Genomic DNA, 21,327 nt, shown 5'->3' on the forward strand with positions numbered 1-21,327 from the left:
CAGCCGGAAGTGTGTGGGCCCCCTCCCCCCAGGCGTTGCCATGGAGACCCCTGCATTGCCCCCTTACCTGGAACGCAAACCGTGGCGCAGGTGGCGATGTCCAGGCAGCACATCTGGATCTTAAAAGGGCAATTCTTGTCCTTGTTGCACTGAGCGTAGTCAACACCACCCTCGCACCCAACTGGCGGAACATTAGGATCCGAAGGAAACGGAGAAAACGGACCACTGCAAATCTCTGTAATAAAAAAAAATGTAAGAATCGGTGAGTCTGCCGCCTCATCATTCAGAGCCAGCCCCTGAAGTCTTTTCATGCGGACTTCGGCTGAGCACAGACATGGTCTCCACAGAGCACCAAAAGCATCAGAGTCCAGACACACGTATCCGTGAGCACCGTCTGTGTGCAGGACAACCCTGAGGAAGCGTCAACGCGCACAAAGCACACAGCTCCCTGCCACTGACGCTCGCACCCTCTCCCTCATGTGCTGCAGCTGCACACACCTCCCTCCCAAGGCAGCTCGCACACTCTCCCTCATGTGCTGCAGCTGCACACAGCTCCCTGCCACTGATGCTCGCACCCTCTCCCTCATGTGCTGCAGCTGCACACAGCTCCCTGCCACTGAAGCTCGCACCCTCTCCCTCATGTGCTGCAGCTGCACACAGCTCCCTCCCAAGGCAGCTCGCACACTCTCCCTCATGTGCTGCAGCTGCACACAGCTCCCTCCCAAGGCAGCTCGCACCCTCTCCCTCATGTGCTGCGGCTGCACACAGCTCCCTGCCACTGAAGCTCGCACCCTCTCCCTCGTGAGTTGCAGATGCACACAGCTCCCTACCAAGGAAGCTCGCACCCTCTCCCTCATGTGCTGCGGCTGCACACAGCTCCCTGCCACTGACGCTCGCACCCTCTCCCTCATGTGTTGCGGCTGCACACAGCTCCCTACCAAGGGAGCTTGCAACCTCTCCCTCATGTGCTGCGGCTGCACACAGCTCCCTGCCACTGACGCTTGCACCCTCTCCCTCATGTGCTGCGGCTGCACACAGCTCCCTACCAAGGGAGCTTGCAACCTCTCCCTCATGTGCTGTGGCTGCACACAGCTCCCTGCCACTGAAGCTCGCACCCTCTCCCTCATGTGTTGCAGCTGCACACAGCTCCCTACCAAGGGAGCTCGCAACCTCTCCCTCATGTGCTGCGGCTGCACACAGCTCTCTGCCACTGAAGCTCGCACCCTCTCCCTCGTGAGTTCGAGATGCACACAGCTCCCTACCAAGGAAGCTCGCACCCTCTCTCTCATGTGCTGCGGCTGCACACAGCTCCCTGCCACTGAAGCTTGCACCCTCTCCCTCATGTGCTGCGGCAGCACACACCTCCTTCCCAAGGAAGCTCGCACCCTTTCACTCATGTGCTGCACATAGATCCCTCCAAAGGGAGCTCGCACCCTCTCCCTTGAGTGCGGAAGCTGCACACAGCTCCCTCCCAAGGAAGCTCGCACCCTCTCCCTCGTGTGCTGCAGCTGCACACAGCTCATTCCCAAGGCAGCTCGCAACCTCGCCCTCATCTGCTGAAGCTGCACACAGCTCCCTCCCAAGAAAGCTCGCACCCTCTCCCTCATGTGATGCGGCTGCACACAGCTCTTTCCCAAAGAAGCTCGCACCCTCTCCCTCATGTGCTGCAGCTGCACACACCTCCTTCCGAAGGAAGCTCGCACCCTCTCCCTTGTGCGCGGAAGCTGCACACAGCTCCCCCCCAAAGAAGCTCGCACCCTCGCCCTCATCTACTGAAGCTGCACACAGCTCCCTGCCACTGAAGCTCGCACCCTCGGCCTCATGTGCTGCGCCTGCACACAGCTCCCTCCGAAGGAAGCTCGCACCCTCTTCCTCATGTGCTGCAGCTGCACACACCTCCTTCCCAAGGAACCTTGCACCCTCTCCCTCATATACTGCGGCTGCACACAGCTCCCTTCCAAGGAAGCTCGCACCCTCTCCCTTGTGGGCGGAAGCTGCTCACAGCTCCCTCCCAAGGAAGATCGCAACCTCGCCCTCATCTGCTGAAGCTGCACACAGCTCCCTGCCACTGAAGCTCGCACCCTCGCCCTCATGTGCTGCAGCTGCACACAGCTCCCTCCCAAGGAAGCTCGCACCCTCTCCCTCATCTGCTGCAGCTGCACAAAGCTCCCTCCGAAGGAAGCTTGCACCCTCTCCCTCATGTGCTGCAGCTGCACACAGCTCCCTCCCAAGGAAGCTCGCACCCTCTCCCTCATGTGCTGCAGCTGCACACAGCTCCCGGCCAAGGAAGCTCGCACCCTCTCCCTCATGTGCTGCAGCTGCACACAGCTCCTTCCCAAGGAAGCTCGCACCCTCTCCCTCATCTGCTGCAGCTGCACAAAGCTCCCTCCCAAGAAAGCTCGCACCCTCTCCCTCATGTGCTGCAGCTGCACACAGCTCCCTGCCAAGGAAGCTCTCTCCCTCTCTCTCATGTGCTGCAGCTGCACACAGCTCCCTGACAAGGAAGCTTGCACCCTCTCCCTCATGTGCTGCAGCTGCACACAGCTCCCTGCCAAGGAAGCTCATACCCTCTCCCTCATGTGCTGCAGCTGCACACAGCTCCCTGCCACTGACGCTCGCACCCTCTCCCTCATGTGCTGCAGCTGCACACAGCTCCCTGCCACTGAAGCTCGCACCCTCTCCCTCATGTGCTGCAGCTGCACACAGCTCCCTGCCACTGAAGCTCGCACACTCTCCCTCATGTGCTGCAGCTGCACACAGCTCCCTGCCACTTACGCTCGCACCCTCTCCCTCATGTGTTGCAGCTGCACACAGCTCCCTGCCATTGACGCTCGCACCCTCTCCCTCATGTGCTGCAGCTGCACACAGCTCCCTGCCACTGAAGCTCGCACACTCTCCCTCATGTGCTGCAGCTGCACACAGCTCCCTACCACTGAAGCTCAGACCCTCTCCCTCATGTGCTGCGGCTTCACACAGCTCCCTCCGAAGGAAGCTCGCACCCTCTCCCTCATGTGCTGAAGCTGCACACAGCTCATTTCCAAGGAAGCTCGCACCCTCTCCCTCATGTGCTGCGGCTGCACACAGCTCCCTGCCACTGACGCTCGCACACTCTCCCTCATGTGCTGCAGCTGCACACAGCTCCCTGCCACTTACGCTCGCACCCTCTCCCTCATGTGCTGCGGCTCCACACAGCTCCCTGCCACTGACGCTCGCACCGTTTCCCTCATGTGCTGCAGCTCCACACAGCTCCCTGCCACTGACGCTCGCACCCTCTCCCTCATGTGTTGCAGCTGCACACAGCTCCCTGCCACTGACGCTCGCACCCTCTCCCTCATGTGCTGCAGCTGCACACAGCTCCCTGCCACTGACGCTCGCACCCAATCCCTCAAGTGCTGCAGCTGCACACAGCTCCCTGCCACTGACGCTCGCACCCTCTCCCTCATGTGTTGCAGCTGCACGCAGCTCCCTGCCACTGACGCTCGCACCCTCTTCCTCATGTGCTGCAGCTGCACACAGTTCCCTGCTGCTGCGCTGGCACCCTCTCCCTCATGTGCTGCAGATGCACACAGCTCCCTGCCACTGAAGCTCGCACCCTCTCCCTCATGTGCTGCAGCTGCACACAGCTCCCTGCCACTGACGCTCGCACCCTCTCCCTCATGTGCTGCAGCTGCACGCAGCTCCCTCCCAAGGGAGCTCGCACCCTGTCCCTCATGTGCCGCGGCTGCATACAGCTCCCTGCCACTGAAGCTCGCACCCTCTCCCTCATGTGCTGCGGCTGCACACAGCTCCCTTCCAAGGAAGCTCGCACCCTCTCCCTCATGTGCTGCAGCTGCACACAGATCCCTCCCACTGAAGCTCACACCCTCTCCCTCATGTGCTGCAGCTGCACACAGCTCCCTGCCACTGAAGCTCGCACCCTCTCCCTCATGTGTTGCGGCTGCACACAGCTCCCTACCAAGGGAGCTCGCAACCTCTCCCTCATGTGCTGTGGCTGCACACAGCTCCCTGCCACTGAAGCTCACACTTTCTCCCTCATGTGTTGCGGATGCACACAGCTCCCTACCAAGGAAGCTCGCACCCTCTCTCTCATGTGCTGCGGCTGCACACAGCTCCCTGCCACTGAAGCTTGCACCCTCTCCCTCATGTGCTGCGGCTGCAAACACCTCCTTCCCAAGGAAGCTCGCATCCTCTCACTCATGTGCTGCACACAGATCCCTCCCAAGGGAGCTCGTACCCTCTCCCTTGAGTGCAGAAGCTGCACACAGGTCCCTCCCAAGGAAGCTCGCACCCTCTCCCTCATGTTCTGCAGCTGCACACAGCTCCTTCCCAAGGAAGCTCGCACCCTCTCCCTCGTGTGCTGCAGCTGCACACAGCTCATTCCCAAGGCAGCTCGCACCCTCGCCCTCATCTGCTGAAGCTGCACACAGCTCCCTCCCAAGGAAACTCGCACCCTCTCCCTCATGTGCTGCGGCTGCACACAGCTCTTTCCCAAGGAAGCTCGCACCCTCTCCCTCATGTGCTGCAGCTGCACACACCTCCTTTCGAAGGAAGCTCGCACCCTCTCCCTTGTGTGCGGAAGCTGCAGACAGCTCCCCCAAGGAAGCTCGCACCCTCGCCCTCATCTGCTGAAGATGCACACAGCTCCCTGCCACTGAAGCTCGCACCCTCACCCTCATGTGCTGCGGCTGCACACAGCTCCCTCCGAAGGAAGCTCGCACCCTCTTCCTCATGTGCTGCAGCTGCACACACCTCCTTCCCAAGGAACCTTGCACCCTCTCCCTCATGTGCTGCGGCTGCACACAGCTCCCTACCAAGGAAGCTCGCACCCTCTCCCTTGTGGGCGGAAGCTGCACACAGCTCCCTCCCAAGGAAGATCGCACCCTCGCCCTCATCTGCTGAAGCTGCACACAGCTACCTGCCACTGAAGCTCGCACCCTCGCCCTCATGTGCTGCGGCTGCACACAGCTCCCTCCCAAGGAAGCTCGCATCCTCTCCCTCATCTGCTGCAGCTGCACAAAGCTCCCTCCCAAGGAAGCTCGCACCCTCTCCCTCATGTGCTGCAGCTGCACACAGCTCCCTCCCAAGGAAGCTCGCGCCCTCTCCCTCATGTGCTGCAGCTGCACACAGCTCCCAGCCAAGGAAGCTCGCACCCTCTCCCTCATGTGCTGCAGCTGCACACAGCTCCCTCCCAAGGAAGCTCGCACCCTCTCCCTCATCTGCTGCAGCTGCACAAAGCTCCCTCCCAAGAAAGCTCGGACCCTCTCCCTCATGTGCTGCAGCTGAACACAGCTCCCTCCCAAGGAAGCTCGCACCCTCTCTCTCATGTGCTGAAGTTGCACACAGCTCATTTCCAAGGAAGCTCGCACCCTCTCCCTCATGTGCTGCGGCGGCACACAGCTCCCTGCCACTGATGCTCGCACACTCTCCCTCATGTGCTGCAGCTGCACACAGCTCCCTGCCACTGACACTCGCACCCTCTCCCGCATGTGCTGCAGCTCCACACAGCTCCCTGCCACTGACGCTCGCACCCTCTCCCTCATGTGATGCAGCTGCACACAGCTCCCTGCCGCTGACGCTCACACCCTCTCCCTCATGTGCTGCAGCTGCACACAGCTCCCTGCAACTAACGCTTGCACCCTCTCCCTCATGTGCTGCAGCTGCACACAGCTCCCTGCCACTGACGCTCGCACCCTCTCCCTCATGTGCTGCAGCTGCACACAGCTCCCTGCCACTGACGCTCGCAACCTCTCCCTCATGTGCTGCAGCTGCACACAGCTCCCTTCCAAGGGAGCTCGCACCCTGTCCCTCATGTGCTGCGGCTGCACACAGCTCCCTGCCACTGAAGCTCGCACCCTCTCCCTCATGTGCTGCGGCTGCACACAGCTCCCTTCCAAGGGAGCTCGCACCCTCTTCCTCATGTACTGCGGCTGCACACAGCTCCCTGCCACTGAAGCTCGCACCCTCTCCCTCATGTGCTGCAGCTGCACACAGCTCCCTTCCAAGGGAGCTTGCACCCTCTCCCTCATGTGCTGCAGCTTCACACATCCCCCTTCACTGAAGCTTGCACCCTCTCCCTCATGTGCTGCGGCTGCACACAGCTCCCTACCAAGGAAGCTCGCACCCTCTCTCTCATGTGCTGCGGCTGCACACAGCTCCCTGCCACTGAAGCTTGCACCCTCTCCCTCATGTGCTGCAGCTGCACACACCTCCTTCCCAAGGAAGCTCGCACCCTCTCACTCATGTGCTGCACACAGATCCCTCCCAAGGGAGCTCGCACCCTCTCCCTTGAGTGCGGAAGCTGCACACAGCTCCCTCCCAAGGAAGCTCGCACAGTCTCCCTCATGTTCTGCAGCTGCACACAGCTCCTTCCCAAGGAAGCTTGCACCCTCTCCCTCGTGTGCTGCAGCTGCACACAGCTCTTTCCCAAGGCAGCTCGCACCCTCGCCCTCATCTGCTGAAGCTGCACACAGCTCCCTCCCAAGGAAGCTCGCACCCTCTCCCTCATGTGCTGTGGCTGCACACAGCTCTCTCCCAAGGAAGCTCACGCCCTCTCCCTCATGTGCTGCAGCTGCACACACCTCCTTCCGAAGGAAGCTCGCACCCTCTCCCTTGTGTGCAGAAGATGCACACAGCTCCCGCCCAAGGAAGCTCGCACCCTCGCCCTCATCTGCTGAAGCTGCACACAGCTCCCTGCCACTGAAGCTCGCACCCTCTCCCTCATGTGCTGCGGCTGCACACAGCTCCCTCCGAAGGAAGCTCGCACCCTCTTCCTCATGTGCTGCAGCTGCACACACCTCCTTCCCAAGGAACCTCGCACCCTCTCCCTCATGTGCTGCGGCTGCACACAGCTCCCTACCAAGGAAGCTCGCACCCTCTCCCTTGTGGGCGGAAGCTGCACACAGCTCCCTCCCAAGGAAGCTCGCACCCTCGCCCTCATCTGCTGAAGCTGCACACAGCTTCCTGCCACTGAAGCTCACACCCTCGCCCTCATGTGCTGCGGCTGCACACAGCTCCCTCCCAAGGAAGCTCGCACCCTCTCCCTCATCTGCTGCAGCTGCACAAAGCTCCCTCCCAAGGAAGCTCGCACCCTCTCCCTCATGTGCTGCAGCTGCACAGAGCTCCCGGCCAAGGAAGCTCGCACACTCTCCCTCATGTGCTGCAGCTGCATACAGCTCCCTCCCAAGGAAGCTCGCACCCTCTCCCTCATCTGCTGCAGCTGCACAAAGCTCCCTCCCAAGGAAGCTCGCACCCTCTACCTCATGTGCTGCAGCTGCACACAGCTCCCTCCCAAGGAAGCTCGCACCCTCTCTCTCATGTGGTGCAGCTGCACACAGCTCCCTGCCAAGGAAGCTCGCACCCTCTCCCTCATGTGCTGCAGCTGCACACAGCTCCCTGCCAAGGAAGCTCGCACCCTCTCCCTCATGTGCTGCAGCTGCACACAGCTTCCTCCCAAGGAAGCTCGTACCCTCTCCCTCATGTCCTGCAGCTGCACACACCTCCCTGCCAAGGAAGCTCGCACCCTCTCCCTCATGTGCTGCAGCTGCACACAGCTCCCTGCCACTGAAGCTTGCACCCTCTCCCTTGTGTGCGGAAGCTGCACACAGCTCCCTGCCAAGGAAGCTCGCACCCTCTCCCTCATGTGCTGAGGCTGCACACAGATCCCTGCCACTGAAGCTCGCACCCTCTCCCTTGTGTGCGGAAGCTGCACACAGCTCCCTCCCAAGGCAGCTCGCACCCTCTCCCTCATCTGCTGCAGCTGCACACAGCTTCCTCCAAGGAAGCTCGCACCCTCTCCCTCATCTGATGAAGCGGCACAAAGCTCCCTCCCAAGAAAGCTCGGACCCTCTCCCTCATGTGCTGCAGCTGAACACAGCTCCCTCCCAAGGAAGCTCGCACCCTCTCTCTCATGTGCTGAAGTTGCACACAGCTCATTTCCAAGGAAGCTCGCACCCTCTCCCTCATGTGCTGCGGCGGCACACAGCTCCCTGCCACTGATGCTCGCACACTCTCCCTCATGTGCTGCAGCTGCACACAGCTCCCTGCCACTGACACTCGCACCCTCTCCCGCATGTGCTGCAGCTCCACACAGCTCCCTGCCACTGACGCTCGCACCCTCTCCCTCATGTGATGCAGCTGCACACAGCTCCCTGCCGCTGACGCTCACACCCTCTCCCTCATGTGCTGCAGCTGCACACAGCTCCCTGCAACTAACGCTTGCACCCTCTCCCTCATGTGCTGCAGCTGCACACAGCTCCCTGCCACTGACGCTCGCACCCTCTCCCTCATGTGCTGCAGCTGCACACAGCTCCCTGCCACTGACGCTCGCAACCTCTCCCTCATGTGCTGCAGCTGCACACAGCTCCCTTCCAAGGGAGCTCGCACCCTGTCCCTCATGTGCTGCGGCTGCACACAGCTCCCTGCCACTGAAGCTCGCACCCTCTCCCTCATGTGCTGCGGCTGCACACAGCTCCCTTCCAAGGGAGCTCGCACCCTCTTCCTCATGTACTGCGGCTGCACACAGCTCCCTGCCACTGAAGCTCGCACCCTCTCCCTCATGTGCTGCAGCTGCACACAGCTCCCTTCCAAGGGAGCTTGCACCCTCTCCCTCATGTGCTGCAGCTGCACACATCCCCCTTCACTGAAGCTTGCACCCTCTCCCTCATGTGCTGCGGCTGCACACAGCTCCCTACCAAGGAAGCTCGCACCCTCTCTCTCATGTGCTGCGGCTGCACACAGCTCCCTGCCACTGAAGCTTGCACCCTCTCCCTCATGTGCTGCAGCTGCACACACCTCCTTCCCAAGGAAGCTCGCACCCTCTCACTCATGTGCTGCACACAGATCCCTCCCAAGGGAGCTCGCACCCTCTCCCTTGAGTGCGGAAGCTGCACACAGCTCCCTCCCAAGGAAGCTCGCACCCTCTCCCTCATGTTCTGCAGCTGCACACAGCTCCTTCCCAAGGAAGCTTGCACCCTCTCCCTCGTGTGCTGCAGCTGCACACAGCTCTTTCCCAAGGCAGCTCGCACCCTCGCCCTCATCTGCTGAAGCTGCACACAGCTCCCTCCCAAGGAAGCTCGCACCCTCTCCCTCATGTGCTGTGGCTGCACACAGCTCTCTCCCAAGGAAGCTCACGCCCTCTCCCTCATGTGCTGCAGCTGCACACACCTCCTTCCGAAGGAAGCTCGCACCCTCTCCCTTGTGTGCAGAAGATGCACACAGCTCCCGCCCAAGGAAGCTCGCACCCTCGCCCTCATCTGCTGAAGCTGCACACAGCTCCCTGCCACTGAAGCTCGCACCCTCTCCCTCATGTGCTGCGGCTGCACACAGCTCCCTCCGAAGGAAGCTCGCACCCTCTTCCTCATGTGCTGCAGCTGCACACACCTCCTTCCCAAGGAACCTCGCACCCTCTCCCTCATGTGCTGCGGCTGCACACAGCTCCCTACCAAGGAAGCTCGCACCCTCTCCCTTGTGGGCGGAAGCTGCACACAGCTCCCTCCCAAGGAAGCTCGCACCCTCGCCCTCATCTGCTGAAGCTGCACACAGCTTCCTGCCACTGAAGCTCACACCCTCGCCCTCATGTGCTGCGGCTGCACACAGCTCCCTCCCAAGGAAGCTCGCACCCTCTCCCTCATCTGCTGCAGCTGCACAAAGCTCCCTCCCAAGGAAGCTCGCACCCTCTCCCTCATGTGCTGCAGCTGCACAGAGCTCCCGGCCAAGGAAGCTCGCACACTCTCCCTCATGTGCTGCAGCTGCATACAGCTCCCTCCCAAGGAAGCTCGCACCCTCTCCCTCATCTGCTGCAGCTGCACAAAGCTCCCTCCCAAGGAAGCTCGCACCCTCTACCTCATGTGCTGCAGCTGCACACAGCTCCCTCCCAAGGAAGCTCGCACCCTCTCTCTCATGTGGTGCAGCTGCACACAGCTCCCTGCCAAGGAAGCTCGCACCCTCTCCCTCATGTGCTGCAGCTGCACACAGCTCCCTGCCAAGGAAGCTCGCACCCTCTCCCTCATGTGCTGCAGCTGCACACAGCTTCCTCCCAAGGAAGCTCGTACCCTCTCCCTCATGTCCTGCAGCTGCACACACCTCCCTGCCAAGGAAGCTCGCACCCTCTCCCTCATGTGCTGCAGCTGCACACAGCTCCCTGCCACTGAAGCTTGCACCCTCTCCCTTGTGTGCGGAAGCTGCACACAGCTCCCTGCCAAGGAAGCTCGCACCCTCTCCCTCGTGTGCTGAGGCTGCACACAGATCCCTGCCACTGAAGCTCGCACCCTCTCCCTTGTGTGCGGAAGCTGCACACAGCTCCCTCCCAAGGCAGCTCGCACCCTCTCCCTCATCTGCTGCAGCTGCACACAGCTTCCTCCAAGGAAGCTCGCACCCTCTCCCTCATCTGATGAAGCGGCACACAGCTCCCTCCCAAGGCAGCTCGCACCCTCTCCCTCATATGCTGAAGCTGCATACAGCTCCCTCCCAAGGAAGCTCGCACCCTCTCCCTCATCTGATGAAGCGGCACACAGCTCCCTCCCAATGCAGATCGCACCCTCTCCCTCATGTGCTGCAGCTGCACACAGCTCCCTGCCATTGAAGCTCGCACCCTCTCCCTCATGTGCTTCAGCTGCACACAGCTCCCTCCCAAGGAAGCTCGCACCCTCTCCCTCATCAGCAGTGGGGGACCCTCCTCTACCATAGCAGAGGAGCCGCCCCTGGGCAGTGTGTAGAGAAGCCACACAGAGTCTGTACTCACGAGCTGCACACATCTGGAGCACGGGGCCCAGCACGAGGGCCAGGGCAAGCAGGTAACAGCCAGCGCTCTTCATCTTGATATCCGAGGGATGCTCTGAACTCCAAGTGGTGGAACCACCATATTTATAGGCCTCTGCCTGTCTGTTTGGCAAGGCTGGCCAATAGGGGCGGAGGATGGACCTGTTTCTTGCACTGACTCCGCCTCCCATTAAGAGTCGCCGCCCCCTGTCCCTGCCTGTCCCGGTGTTTGACGTCCTGGAGCCGGTGCCAGCATTTCCAGCGCACAGCAGAGCGCAGCAGGGTGTGTCCACGCGGGCACAGTTCCATTGTAAGACACGCACCCCACAACATGAGCAAAGCTTGAGAGTCAGGGCTGGTAACACTCCTGCTGGCAGAGACCTTTGACGTGGGCAAAGCTCGAGAGTCAGGGCTGGTAACACTCCTGCTGGCAGAGACCTTTGACATGGGCAAAGCTCGAGAGTCAGGGCTGGTAATACTTCTGCTGGCAGAGACCTTTGACATGGGCAAAGCTTGAGAGTCAGGGCAGGTAACACTCCTGCTGGCAGAGACCTTTGACATGGGCAAAGCTCGAGAGTCAGGGCTGGTAACACTTCTGCTGGCAGAGACCTTTGACATGGGCAAAGCTTTAGAGTCAGGGCTGGTAACACTCCTGCTGGCAGAGACCTTTGACATGGGCAAAGCTTGAGAGTCAGGGCTGGTAACACTCCTGCTGGCAGAGACCTTTGACGTGGGCAAAGCTCGAGAGTCAGGGCTGGTAATACTCCTGCTGGCAGAGACCTTTGACATGGGCAAAGCTCGAGAGTCAGGGCTGGTAACACTGCTGCTGGCAGAGACCTTTGACATGGGCAAAGCTTCAGAGTCAGGGCTGGTAACACTGCTGCTGGCAGAGACCTTTGACATGGGCAAAGCTCGAGAGTCAGGGCTGGTAACACTGCTGCTGGCGGAGACCTTTGACATGGGCAAAGCTTGAGAGTCAGGGCTGGTAACACTGCTGCTGGCAGAGACCTTTGACATGGGCAAAGCTTGAGTCAAGGCTGGTAACACTCCTGGCAGAGACCTTTGACATGAGCAAAGCTCGAGAGTCAGGGCTGGTTACACTGCTGCTGGCAGAGACCTTTGATATGGGCAAAGCTTGAGAGTCAGGGCTGGTAACACTCCTGATGGCAGAGACCTTTGACATGGGCAAAGCTCGAGAGTCAGGGCTGGTAACACTCCTGCTGGCAGAGACCTTTGACGTGGGCAAAGCTTGAGTCAGGGCCGGTAACGCTCCTGCTGGCAGAGACCTTTGACATGGGCAAAGCTTGAGTCAGGGCTGGTAACACTCCTGGCAGAGACCTTTGACATGGGCAAAGCTCGAGAGTCAGGGCTGGTAACACTCCTGCTGGCAGAGACCTTTGACATGGGCAAAGCTCGAGAGTCAGGGCTGGTAACACTCCTGCTGGCAGAGACCTTTAACGTGGGCAACGCTCGAGAGTCAGGGCTGGTTACACTCCTGCTGGCAGAGACCTTTGACATGGGCAAAGCTCAAGAATCAGGGCTGGTAACACTCCTGCTGGCAGAGACCTTTGACATGAGCAAAGCTCGAGAGTCAGGGCTGGTAACACTCCTGCTTATCAAAACAACAAGTGGTCCTGAGCTTACAAGAATGAGGGAAACAAATGTATATAGATCACAATGGAATTCTATATAGTTCAGGATTCCTTGACCAGCCGGCCAGGGAATGTTTATTTGTTCAATGAGTATAGAATCTCAGAATACAACATATAACCCAAAGCATAAGGGTTACATTAGGGCACAGTCCTGTGCCGAGCGAGAGGAAGAGAGGTGAGAAAGTGAAGGCAAGTGAGGAAAAATATCAGGCAAACAGAGTGAGCTTGCAGGTCACTGAATTAAATTTACATTGACAGTGTATCCTGGAGTCATTCATACAAACAATAGTATCAGGGAGTTAACTGTATGAACTACTCTACGGTCGTCGACGTTTCGATCCCCAGCTCAGTTACAACGGGATCATCATCAGGACAAGTAAAATAATTTTGCCTGAACAAAAGTCAATTACAACACCTGTTTTTGAATAAAAAGGAGGGAAAAAAACAGAAATATATGTACAGTCATTATTAATCTTATCAGCGCTCATATTGTAACTACAGACATTGCATTCGGAATCGCAGTGTTCGGTGTTGCCGTGAGGCGTGAGTCTTCTGTGAAAGGTCTCTAATACTCATGCAATTTTTGAAAGTATGCTTCCTTAATTTGTGAAATGCCACACATACATTTGTGGTAGTGAGTACTCAATTGGCTGTGACAGGTGAGACCGGTTGTTGGAAAGAATGGTGAGCCGTGAAGATTGTGAGGCTTGTGGTAGTGAAACAATTGCGGTGTCATTCGGGTGTGCTGGGGCCAGTGCTATCAGGTCGGGGCGTGTGACAACTGTTGGCTAATCGAACCTACCAAGTTGGTGGGTTGAAGTGCGATTATCCTCAACGGGCAGGTCTTGTTTGTGTCATCAACGCGATTTGTTCTGTTGAGAATAAAAGATATCAAGGGATGTCCTTTGCAGATGGAAAGTGGGGACATAAAGCCAATTCTGGCCTATTTACCATTATATGGGAATCGTTCCTTTTTGGGTTGCAGTCAACCGGAGATTCTGTGCAGGCGCAGGGATTAATGTAGAGTCATGCCTGATCTGTAATAGATATTAAAGTGACTACAAGAATTTTACATCAGGAAACACATTCTCTTTGTGGGCAAGGTCGGGGAAGTTAAATTAACAATTGACTTTCTGGGGAGTATGCCACCGAAAAACCGTCTTGTGAATAGTCAGCCAGGGACTGTGGTCCTTAAAAATTACCTGGCTGTAGAGATACACAATGCAGTTAAATAAGGCAATCTACTGTTCTCAGAGGATTAGAAAAACGTTGGCGGGCAGTATTACCATGGTTAAAATTGGAGGTTTCAGTGGTTTGCAGAAGGTCTGGTGAGTTGGCGTACAGTTTATACAGCCAACCTCTGTGGAGAAAGAAAATAAAGGTTTTTTAAAGAAATAGTGAGGGGATCGTGGGGCCACCAAAAGCAGAGCGCTAAATTACCAGCAGCTTCTGGGCAGGATCGCCTTCCTCCAATGGTATAGATAACCGGCGAATACAGTCGTGCGGCCAGGCGGATCCCTGGTCCGCTATAGGACAAAGTAACAATTGTTAAAAGATACCCGTGCAGGGTTTTAGCTTGCTGCTCTGCTTAGATGCAGTGGTTTCGCGATCTTACCGGGTTTCAATGTTCGGTTCTCCTCGGGAGCTGCTCACGATGGGGCGCTTCCGTGTGTGGATGTTGGACAGGCCACATGAAGGGCCGCTCTCCCCCGGCTCAACCAGGCCCGAGCCCGGTCACGCAAGTTCCACACACCACCATTGCACGTCCTCCATCCCCTCAGGGACCCCTGCCCTCGAGCACGTTAACCTCGTGGGTCCGATCCACTGCCGGCCCACGCGCCCAGCCTGGGCCGCCATCTTGGACACTTCACCACGAGGCCGCCTGGCCCCCGATCGACCTCAACCCTGGGCCTAGCCCGGCCTCAGACATTCCGGCACCACCCTCCACCCAGGAGGTGAGCGGGCTACTTGGCAAGTCAATGGGAGAAAGAGGTGCCGATGGCTCTCCCCCGCCAAGTGCCGCTCGCCCATCGCCTCCCCGGGCGCTGGCTCCACCCCCCTGCTGGGTGTCTGGACTCCCTCATCCCGGACCTCCCGACCTCCAAGTGCGAGGGTCCGGACATCAAAACATGCCAGCCCTATAACTGGGGCAGCTCCAGAGCAGGAAGGCAGTTGTATCTTGGAGTCGAGAGACGTAAAGAGGAACTCATCCTGGACGGACTACTGGCGCTGCCGTAGCTCTGTCCTGTGCACCATCGTCCTGCCTGTTGGCACTGCCACAGCCGTCGTAACCTTCATCCTTCATCGTCGTCGGGATCTGCTGGCGTGGCCGCGGACCGTTGTAACCGTCATCTTTCACCGGGACCTGCAGGCTCCGCCGCGGACCGTCGTCTTTCCTTCGTCCATCTCGGGACCTGCTTGGCTCCGCCACGGCCCGATCATCTAGAACGCCGAGCTCGAGGATTGAGAGCTATTTTGTACTCATTGGTAACTAAGACTGTCCCGCTACCCCTTTCCTCAACCAAAGACTAGAATCGAGGGGACCCCTGAGTCCAGACCTCCTTGTATCATACCAACGTAACCTAAGAATTGCATATAAAGTCTCGTTAACCTTCAACCTTGTGTGGTGTCCGTCTGTGGGGGGGAAGTTACTTGTCTGTACAGTCGTTGGAGACGGCTCTCCCTGGAGACCTCTCCCCGTAATCTCGGCCGACCCTCCCGGTCCGTCTAACATTGGTGGCCAGCGGCGCGATCCGAATCACCGCATAACGTACAGAGAGTAGCTCACCCCACAACGAACCACAATGACAACTAAAGAAAGCGGATCAACTGAGAAGTTCCAAATGGAAAAACTAGAGGAGTACAGTCATCGTGAACTAAAGCAGTTCTGCATCGAACTAGGTATCGCTACTACCGGACTAAGCACCAAGGACGATTTTAAGCATGCCCTAGAATCTTGGGCAGAGACCGGGAATGCCGAAGCCCCTGAGCAAAGCACCGCGAAAAAAACCAACACGGCCCCTGAAGGGCAAAGAACCGGTCTCTCGCAAGACGAGATCCAAGAAAGAGAAAAAGCCCGACTACACGAGCTAGAAATGGCCCGACTCAAGATGGACGTAGAACTCAAGTTGGCCGAACAAAAAATCAACTTAGAGCACCTACGTCTCCGAGAAGAAAGAGAGGAGAAACAGAGACAAAGGGAGCTCGAGGAAAAGAAACTGGCGTACGAGCACAAGAACGTTCTGCCTTCTCCACCCCCGATGGCCACTACCATTTTACGGTCATGCCCTTCGGCATGAAGAATGCCCCAGCGACTTTCCAACGGCTCGTCAATCAGGTCCTGGCGGGGCTCGAAGGGTTCAGCGCCGCCTACCTAGACGACATCGCTGTGTACAGCCACCATTGGACCGAGCACCTCCACCACCTCCGAGCAGTGCTGCAAGCCCTTCAGCGAGCTGGCCTCACGATCAAGGCCAGCAAGTGTCAAATTGGACAAGGGTCTGTGACCTACCTCGGACACCAGGTGGGAAGCGGCCTAGTGGCCCCTCTACAGCTGAAAATTGCCGCCATCCAGGACTGGCAGCCCCCTATCACCCAAACCGAGGTACGAGCCTTCCTGGGCCTCACGGGCTATTACCGAAGGTTCGTGAAAGACTATGGTACCATAGTGGGGCCTCTCACAGAACTCACGTCAAAGAATCAGCCCAAGAAAGTGAACTGGACCCCAGAGTGTCAAACGGCATTCGAACAGTTGAAGGCCGCCATGTGTTCCGCTCCTGTGCTCCAGGCCCCAGACTACAGCCGGGAGTTCGTCGTCCAGACGGACGCCTCCGACCAGGGCATTGGGGCGGTCCTGTCTCAAGTGAACACCGAAGGCCTTGATCAACCGGTGGCCTTCATCAGCCGGAGACTCCTACCACGGGAGCAACGCTGGAGCACCATAGAGAGGGAAGCCTTCGCGGTGGTATGGGCCCTCAAGAAGCTCCGGCCCTACCTTTTTGGCACCCACTTTCGGGTGCAGACCGACCACCGACCCCTGCAGTGGCTGATGCATATGCGGGGGGAAAACCCAAAGTTGCTACGCTGGTCCATCTCCTTGCAAGGTATGGACTTCACAGTCGAACACCGGCCTGGGCCAGATCACGCCAACGCAGATGGCCTGTCCCGGTTTTTCCGCCTCGACGAGGAGAGTCCCCAAGAGGATGGGTAACTCTCCCCGCCTTCAGCTGGGGGGGACGCATGTTGGACAGGCCACATGAAGGGCCGCTCTCCCCCGGCTCAACCAGGCCCGAGCCCGGTCACGCAAGTTCCACACACCACCATTGCACGTCCTCCATCCCCTCAGGGACCCCTGCCCTCGAGCACGTTAACCTCGTGGGTCCGATCCACTGCCGGCCCACGCGCCCAGCCTGGGCCGCCATCTTGGACACTTCACCACGAGGCCGCCTGGCCCCCGATCGACCTCAACCCTGGGCCTAGCCCGGCCTCAGACATTCCGGCACCACCCTCCACCCAGGAGGTGAGCGGGCTACTTGGCAAGTCAATGGGAGAAAGAGGTGCCGATAGCTCTCCCCCGCCAAGTGCCGCTCGCCCATCGCCTCCCCGGGCGCTGGCTCCACCCCCCTGCTGGGTGTCTGGACTCCCTCATCCCGGACCTCCCGACCTCCAAGTGCGAGGGTCCGGACATCAAAACACGCCAGCCCTATAACTGGGGCAGCTCCAGAGCAGGAAGGCAGTTGTATCTTGGAGTCGAGAGACGTAAAGAGGAACTCATCCTGGACGGACTACTGGCGCTGCCGTAGCTCTGTCCTGTGCACCATCGTCCTGCCTGTTGGCACTGCCACAGCCGTCGTAACCTTCATCCTTCATCGTCGTCGGGATCTGCTGGCGTGGCCGCGGACCGTTGTAACCGTCATCTTTCACCGGGACCTGCAGGCTCCGCCGCGGACCGTCGTCTTTCCTTCGTCCATCTCGGGACCTGCTTGGCTCCGCCACGGCCCGATCATCTAGAACGCCGAGCTCGAGGATTGAGAGCTATTTTGTACTCATTGGTAACTAAGACTGTCCCGCTACCCCTTTCCTCAACCAAAGACTAGAATCGAGGGGACCCCTGAGTCCAGACCTCCTTGTATCATACCAACGTAACCTAAGAATTGCATATAAAGTCTCGTTAACCTTCAACCTTGTGTGGTGTCCGTCTGTGGGGGGGAAGTTACTTGTCTGTACAGTCGTTGGAGACGGCTCTCCCTGGAGACCTCTCCCCGTAATCTCGGCCGACCCTCCCGGTCCGTCTAACAGTGGAGAAACCTGCCACGTTATTGGTTTGGTAGGGAGTCACGTGATTCGGGCTGGCTGGGGCTCGCTCCATTTCATTGGTGGACCGCCGGACATGTAATAGGTAGGGAGTCACGTGATTCGGGCTGGCCGGAGCTCGCTCGATTTCATTCGTGGCCCGCCGGACATGTGATAAGGGGGAGACCAAGAGCCAGATCGGCTTCATTGTTTAGGCGAGAGGACATTTTGGGCAGGGAAGAGTATTCTATAGAAGGCGACAATTGAATACTTCCTTCAGTTCGAGGGAGTAGAATTTGGCAGAATTATTTGTGGGGGTGTGAGATTTTAGGTAATTGGAGTGAAATAATTGTAATAAAAAATAAATAATAAAAAAGTGCTCATAAGGTGACCAACATTTTTTTGGGTGATTAATTCTAAAGAAACTTATAGATTTATACATGAGTATAACACAGTATGCATAAAAACATTTTGCAGATTTTTGCCAAAAAGTCCTTTCTGAATTCCGGCTGTTCTGGGCCAAAGTTTATAATTGAGGGCACTTTGTAGGCTTACAACAGGGTTGTCCAATCCTCACTCCTGTTGAGCCCTGTGTGGATGGTATCAAATTGTATAATTGTCTTTAGTTCCTCTCGATTGAGGAGTTGAGCCAGGTTGCCCCCTCTTTTTGGAAGTTTCACTGTTTTTAACACCGGCACGAAATTTTAGCCATAACAATGTGACATTGACAATGAAAAGCTTCACCAACTGCAATAGCCACAATGTCATTTATGCCATTATGTGTCCATGTCCAAAAATGTACGTTGGCCAAACTACCCAGAAAATAAAGACCCGCATCGGCCAGCACAGAAGCCGTATACGTTGTGGAACTCCAAATGCACCCCTCGTTGAACACTATGCAGAACTGAAGCATACGGCAGATGACATCAAGTGGACGGTGTTAAAAACAGTGAAACTTCCAAAAAGAGGGGGCAACCTGGCACAACTCCTCAATCGAGAGGAACTAAAGACAATTATACAATTTGATACCATCCACACAGGGCTCACCAAAATGATGTTGGTCACCGTATGAGCACTTTTTTATTATTTATTTTTTATTACAATTATTTCACTCCAATTACCTAAAATCTCACACCCCCGCAAATAATTCTGCCAAATTCTACTCCCTCGAACTGAAGGAAGTATTCAATTGTTGCCTTCTATAGAATACTCTTCCCTGCCCAAAATGTCCTCTCGCCTAAACAATGAAGCCGATCTGGCTCTTGGTCTCCCCCTTATCACATGTCCGGCGGGCCACGAATGAAATCGAGCGAGCTCCGGCCAGCCCGAATCACGTGACTCCCTACCTATTACATGTCCGGCGGTCCACCAATGAAATGGAGCGAGTCCCAGCCAGCCCGAATCACGTGACTCCCTACCAAACCAATAACGTGGCAGGTTTCTCCACACACGGAAGCGCCCCATCGTGAGCAGCTCCCGAGGAGAACCGAACATTGAAACCCGGTAAGATTGCGAAACCACTGCATCTAAGCAGAGCAGCAAGCTAAAACCCTGCACGGGTATCTTTTAACAATTGTTACTTTGTCCTAGAGCGGACCAGGGATCCGCCTGGCCGCACGACTGTATTCGCCGGTTATCTATACCATTGGAGGAAGGCGATCCTGCCCAGAAGCTGCTGGTAATTTAGCGCTCTGCTTTTGGTGGCCCCACGATCCCCTCACTATTTCTTTAAAAAACCTTTATTTTCTTTCTCCACAGAGGTTGGCTTTATAAACTGTACGCCAACTCACCAGACCTTCTGCAAACCACTGAAACCTCCAATTTTAACCATGGTAATACTGCCCTGCCAACGTTTTTCTAATCCTCTGAGAACAGTGGATTGCCTTATTTAACTGCATTGTGTATCTCTACAGCCAGGTAATTTTTAAGGACCACAGTCCCTGGCTGACTATTCACAAGACGGTTTTTCGGTGGCATACTCCCCAGAAAGTCAATTGGTAATTTAACTTCCCCGACCTTGCCCACAAAGAGAATGTGTTTCCTGATGTAAAATTCTTGTCGTCACTTTAATATCTATTACAGATCAGGCATGACTCTACATTAATCCCTGCGCCTGCACAGAATCTCCGGTTGACTGCAACCCAAAAAGGAACGATTCCCATATAATGGTAAATAGGCCAGAATTGGCTTTATGTCCCCACTTTCCATCTGCAAAGGACATCCCTTGATATCTTTTATTCTCAACAGAACAAATCGCATTGATGACACAAACAAGACCTGCCCATTGAGGATAATCGCACTTCAACCCACCAACTTGGAAGGTTCGATTAGCCAACAGTTGTCACACGCCCCGACCTGATAGCACTGGCCCCAGCACGCCCGAATGACACCGCAATTGTTTCACTACCACAAGCCTCACAATTTTCACGGCTCACCATTCTTTCCAACAACCGGTCTCACCTGTCACAGCCAATTGTGTACTCACTACCACAAATCTATGTGTGGCATTTCACAAATTAAGGAAGCATACTTTCAAAAATTGCATGAGTATTAGAGACCTTTCACAGAAGACTCACGCCTCACGGCAACACCGAACACTGCGATTCCGAATGCAATGTCTGTAGTTACAATATGAGCGCTGACAAGATTAATAATGACTGTACATATATTTCTGTTTTTTTCCCTCCTTTTTATTCAAAAACAGGTGTTGTAATTGACTTTTGTTCAGGCAAAATTATTTTACTTGTCCTGATGATGATCCCGTTGTAACTGAGCTGGGGATCGAAACGTCGACGACCGTAGAGTAGTTCATACAGTTAACTCCCTGATACTATTGTTTGTATGAATGACTCCAGGATACACTGTCAATGTAAATTTAATTCAGTGACCTGCAAGCTCACTCTGTTTGCCTGATATTTTTCCTCACGTGCCTTCACCTTCTCACCTCTCTTCCTCTCGCTTGGCACAGGACTGTGCCCTAATGTAACCCTTATACTTTGGGTTATATGTTGTATTCTGAGATTCTATACTCATTGAACAAATAAACATTCCCTGGCCGGCTGGTAAAGGAATCCTGAACTATATAGAATTCCATTGTGATCTATATACATTTGTTTCCCTCATTCTTGTAAGGTCAGGACCACTTGTTGTTTTGATAAGTACTTGCCACCCATGGTCCCGAGCGATTTTATGGGTTCCCCTTGTCCTTCTTTGATCAGGTAACACTCCTGCTGGCAGAGACCTTTGACATGGGCAAAGCTTGAGAGTCAGGGCTGGTTACACTGCTGCTGGCAGAGACCTTTGATATGGGCAAAGCTTGAGAGTCAGGGCTGGTAACACTCCTGCTGGCAGAGACCTTTGACATGGGCAAAGCTTGAGAGTCAGGGCTGGTAACACTCCCGCTGGCAGAGACCTCTGGCGTGGGCAAAGTTTGAGTCAGGGCCGGTAACACTCCTGCTGGCAGAGACCTTTGACGTGGGCAAAGCTCGAGAGTCAGGGCTGGTAACACTCCTGCTGGCAGAGAACTTTGACATGGGCAAAGTTTGAGAGTCAGGGCTGGTAAAACTCCTGCTGGCAGAGACCTTTGACATGGGCAAAGCTCGAGAGTCAGGGCTGGTAACACTCCTGC

General features: G+C 56.5%; 1 long non-coding RNA gene across 1 annotated transcript in view; it reads right to left on the reverse strand.

The window, feature by feature from the left end:
- The window catches only part of LOC147709778 (uncharacterized), a 118,951-nt gene extending 108,118 nt beyond the window's left edge, over positions 1-10,833 (reverse strand). Inside the window, exons 1-2 of the long non-coding RNA XR_015296729.1 lie at positions 10,739-10,833; positions 68-235 (exon numbers count right to left, since the gene is read on the reverse strand). This is a non-coding gene — a long non-coding RNA (uncharacterized LOC147709778). The remainder of the gene's footprint in view (positions 1-67; positions 236-10,738) is intronic.
- Positions 10,834-21,327: the final 10,494 nt, after the last annotated feature.

The sequence above is a fragment of the Lissotriton vulgaris genome, chromosome 6, assembly GCF_964263255.1.
Source record: "Lissotriton vulgaris chromosome 6, aLisVul1.2, whole genome shotgun sequence".
NCBI lineage: Eukaryota > Metazoa > Chordata > Amphibia > Caudata > Salamandridae > Lissotriton > Lissotriton vulgaris.